We start from the raw sequence: 5,229 nt of genomic DNA, 5'->3' as shown, positions 1-5,229 counted from the left end.
CTCCTCCCAATCTCTCTCTCTCTCTCTCTCTCTCTTCTCCTTCATCCAGTCCCTCCCTTCCTTTCTCATCACAGGAGAAGGAGCGTTTCGTGACACCCAGCCGACAGTCTGTCTGTCTGGATGATGAGAATACAAATCAACCTGCCAGCAGGGGTTTTCCAAGGACGCACGACAGACGTTGTGGAGGACGAAAGACATGTTAAACATTAGGGCGATATTTACATGTGTAGGCTGTACAAAATATTTCGATTATACTTGTATATGGTTGTTTTGGACTGTTAAATGTTATCTCTGCTTTTACTTCTGACATTGTGGGTTACAAGTGGAAATGTAGAATTCACAATATAGATTGAGACATTATTTACTTATTTAGGGCTGTTGACAAACACCATTTTAAACCCAGTGATAGTTTATGCTCTTATTTTGTTGGTCAAGATGGTCAGCCAGCTTTTACAGGGTGGTCAACCACCAGAAACTCTAAGTCTATACAGCCAGCCAAACATTAACTATCAACAGAATGTGAACAGTTCTGATGTTATCATGCTAAGGAGCAAGACGCAGTCTGTCTTGTAATACCACATTGTTCCACAAGAGGCAATAGTCCGTTAGTATAGCTCAGGCTGTTTTCTACATTATGCTAGTCTGATAAGTTAACAAAATATCAAGAAAGGAAATATTCTTACTTCTATTTTCCATGTCAGAACAGAATAATACAACCGCACACCTTCTGGATTCAAGTTTAAAGAATAAAGACGTGTGATTCTTCGAAAAACAGCAACAGTACGGTAATAAATCGTAATAAAATGTTTAAAGTGTAGCATAAAAATTATCCTCTGTAATGGAGAGAACCAGATAAGGTGACAGCGCAAGTGAAAAAATACCTTAAACATCGATCACGTCGCTGTTAACGCACACACACATTACAGCTCCTACTCACATTTAATTGTGCGCTCCATTTGACATGGGAAGGGAAGGCCCCCTTAAGTCGGATTTCCGACTTGGGAAGTCAGGAGAACCGCACTGCCCCGACTTTGTGATCTAAGATGACTGTTGGGGTATCAACAGTTAGTGAAAGCTCTAGTTTATACTGTTTATTAGCACTTCTGTGTACTTATTTCTCATAGAAATGTTTGTACACAAAGTGCTATCCAGCTGCTGTCTGTGGTCGTGTTGCTGCAGTGTTTAAAATGTCACAAACCCCCAGTCGTGACCCTGGCCTTCTTCTATTAGAATGATTTTATTTTTCTTTTATTTCCCCCATCAACTTTTATTATGGAGACAATTAAAGTCAGAGAGAGTCAGAATCTGTCAGCAAGAAACATGTTTTACATCATTTATCATCTCCTTTTCAGTCACATGTGAGGCTGCTCATTTCTGTGTTTAGTCCAATAGACAACAATAAAACATATTAAACAAGTTATTAGCCGGACAAGTCGATAAACTGCACTAAAGTCTCTAATGAAGCAAGCAAAGGAAAATAAATCCGCTCATCCAGCCGAGCTCACCGACTGCATCTGAAGAAAGCAGCCGGCAGCTCCGCGAGTAATCAGTATCAGCTGATTGAAAGAATGAATGAAAGAAAAGCTGATGAAAAAAAAGCGTTCGATTGCTTTAATGGAACGCAGTGATCGATCGGTGATGAGTGATGTGACTTTCATTTACATTCAGAATCAATAAATATAACTGCAGATAATATCAGCATTGTGCCAGTAGCAGGACATAGGCCTACAGTAAACTATAATTATTCATGTGCAGGTATTTGTTGAACAGGTAAAAGCTACAGAGAGAATCATCTGCATTGATGACTGAGACTTCATTAGTATTAGAACAGTGCACGTGTGCAGACACAAACTCCATCAAAAGCTGCCGCCGTCTTCAGAAACAGCTTCGGAGGAAAGGACGTCTCATGTCTCATATAACATATTTCCTTCTCTCCTGGCTTGGTTTCCTTGCATTCGCTGTCATCAAACTGGCCTCTGTCGGTTTCGAAGGCTGTTTGGTCCCAGTTTACTGGGAGGCTGCTGAGCCCAGTTCCATTTCCCGCTTGCAAATACAATTGTTAAGTTATCTGCACGGCTACCTGAGCTAACTAGCAAATGGCAGCAAGGCTCTACGCTAACCTTTTTCCCCTAAGGGGTACTTACATGTGCTCTGACATTAAAACTTTTGGAGCACACAAAGAAATTAAGGAGCACAGGGAAAAATGTTCAAGAACAAAGTTTATTAACAAACAATTACCACAAGTGTGTGTGTGTGTGTGTGTGTGTGTGTGTGTGTGTGTGTTCTCCTTGTGTGCAAGTATGATGTGAAAACCAATGCAGGGCTAGAGAAGTGTAGACCCTAGTAACCGAACACTCGGCAGAGGCCTTACAATACTGTCAAAGTTTTTTAAAACATTGAAGCTGATATTTTAAAAACTTTTAACCCATTGAAAAACGCCTAAAACATGGACACAACTTTTTAAAACACTCGTCACAGAAAACTCTACTGTAACTGGTGCATTGCGGCTTGTGGTATGTTATTGAATATATTAATAACATTAAATAAAGTATAATGTTAATACAACAGTATATTGATAGTACAATATAACATTATGTTACTATATCCATCATAAATTTATAATAGTATACTATATAGCTTACCACTAGAATGATTTCCATTCCAGTTGGACAATACAGTATTTACTTCTTTGTGGGTTGTTTCATTCAATCCTTGTGCAAGACTGAAATGGTCTACATTGTGGTTAGGTTCTAATTTTAAACCATAAAACCATTCATGCATAACAATGGGTTCAACATTTCAAAGGTTTACTGTTGCATGCCAACCTCTTATTAATGATTACAGTGATTGTAATCTTTACTTTGATCATAAATTATTTTTCCAGTTTGCAGATTTATTTTTAGGGGCAATTGCAAGTGAAATACTCACACTGAAGAGCCCTGGGCAGTTAGAAGCAAGTTATGACCTGATATGTGATATGCTGCTTCCTGTGGTAAATGGTCTGTATTTGTATAGCGCCTTTGTAGTCTTCCGACCACTCAAAGCACTTTTACACTACGTCATATTCAACCATTCATACACTAATGGCAGAGTTGGTGGTTCAGTATCTTGCCCATTTCTTATAAAAAGGGCATGCCCCACAGACCTTCTTATGAGTGAACGACCTCTCTATCCCCTTTGCCACAGCCATCCAAGTTAGGGATGTACCAACATGAAAATTCTTGGCCGAAGCCCAAACCGAATATAATGAAAGAATTTGCCAAAAACCGAATAAGTACATTAAATAGTCAAAATGTCCTTTTTTCCTCAGTGTTTCCCACAGGGTTTGGAGAAACTATGGTGAATATAATCCCATCAATATTATTTCCATGCTGTATAGAAACCTTATTTTGAAAACCGGACGTTGTCACGTGTTTCCTCCTCGTGCTAAATTCATCCAGTCCGACCCAGTTCGTACGGCGTAACATGAAGACTTCATGACCTCTCTTCAGGTCAGACTCTCATACTGCAACACTTGTCTTTGTAAAGAGACAAACTGACCGTCTCTAACCTGCCTGTCAGCTCGCTCTGGGCCGGTTTAGTGGATTTACCTTAAAGACTTGAATACGTGTGCACTCCAAATGTATGCATCCCTAATCCAAGTATAAATTCAAGAAGTGGAAAATAGTCTCACTTGTTATACATTTAAGAGATACAGTAAGATAAAATAAGCCTTCGTTGATCCCCAGAGGAGAAATTCAGGTGTTCCCGCAGTACAAGGACAGAAGTACAAATAAAAATAAAAAAAATCGTTTAAGTTCCCTACCCCGGTCTGTGTAACAGTTGGTCCATGTTTTCTGTTTGTTCCTTGTCTTGTGTTCTCTCTTTAGCCTTGTTTATTTCATCGTTCATTCGCAGGCTCTGTTTAGCTCACCTTGTACCCGTTTGTCATGTATCTTTTCTGTTCTGTGTCTTAGTTTATGTCTGTGTTTAGCGTCCAGTAACCTAGGTTATGTCTGTTGCCCCAGTTATCACTCTACCTGCCTGTCTCTCTGTTTTCCCAGCTGTCTCTCTGCCTGCCTCGTTAACCTTGATCCCTGTCACCTGTGTTGCTCCCGCCCTGCTCGTTAGTCCCTGTGTATTTAGCTGGGTGTTTCTGTTCAGTCTCTGTCTGGTCGTTGTAGTGTGAATACACTCTGTTGTGTTGTGCATTGAGTGCGCTGCCTGATTCAGAGTTTTCTGACATTTTTGGGGGATTTTTGCATTCCTCCAACCTGTAAGCCATCTTGATTTTGTGGATTAAAACCCCTTAACTGAATCTCTGCTCTGGTGTCTTGCATTTGGTCTCTAACTCTCCTCTGCGCTCACCTGACAATTTGAAGTAGCCCAGATAAAAAAAATAAAATAAATACCAAACTATAATCTTTGTTGTACTACTACTGTAACATCAAGGACTAGCTTACCGTAAAACAATTAATAGCCGAGTCCCAAATAGCCGCCTACCCCGTTTCCTGGCCTGGTGTGGGAACACATTTCGAAAAATAAATGCAGGTCTCCATTAAATACCTGGTCTGGTTTTTATGGAAGTTCTTTGGATGTATAAAACTTCTTAAACCCCGTGGGGTCTCCCGCTTTAGCTGCTGAGATTTGTGATGTGACTGGCTGGCCTGCATTATCATCCAGGCAGAGCACCTCTTCAACCCCTGTTCTTGGTAGGACACAACCGTGGACAGCTGCGAAAGGGAGAGTTAGCAACAGCAGAACAGATTTTCACCACTATTGCAGGACCCTGGATCTCTGTCTGATGACCTGGATAACCTCCCGTCCTCACACAGAAGGGTAAGGACAGAGTAAATCAGAAAGTAAAAGGCTGCAGGGAAAGCTAATGACTGGGCCTCAAACTCTGATTGTGGGTGACTCTGCTGCTGTTCATGATGTAAGAAGTATGTGCAGTAAGAATACCAAAATACTCTGCTTTCCGAAGGACACGGTGTCTAACTTGGCACAGAGAATCCTGCATATCGTAGCTGAACATCCTACTGTGAAAAACATCATACTGCACATCGGGACCAATGATGTTGTGAAGCAACAGTCTGAAGTCTTGAAAGAGGACTTTAATGATCTGTTGAACACAGTCAGCTCTCTGAAGGCTGAGGTGTTTATCAGTGGCCCCCTATCACCAGTCCGAAGAGGAGCTCAGAGATTCAGCAGATTGATGGCATTGACCACGTGGCTCTCAACGGCATGTAC

This window comes from Micropterus salmoides, unplaced genomic scaffold (assembly GCF_014851395.1).
Source record: "Micropterus salmoides isolate LMB-PRFRI ecotype aquatic unplaced genomic scaffold, ASM1485139v1 Ms_hic_scaffold_9, whole genome shotgun sequence".
In the NCBI taxonomy this organism is placed as follows: domain Eukaryota; kingdom Metazoa; phylum Chordata; class Actinopteri; order Centrarchiformes; family Centrarchidae; genus Micropterus; species Micropterus salmoides.
Note: the sequence above shows the minus strand (reverse complement) of the source record.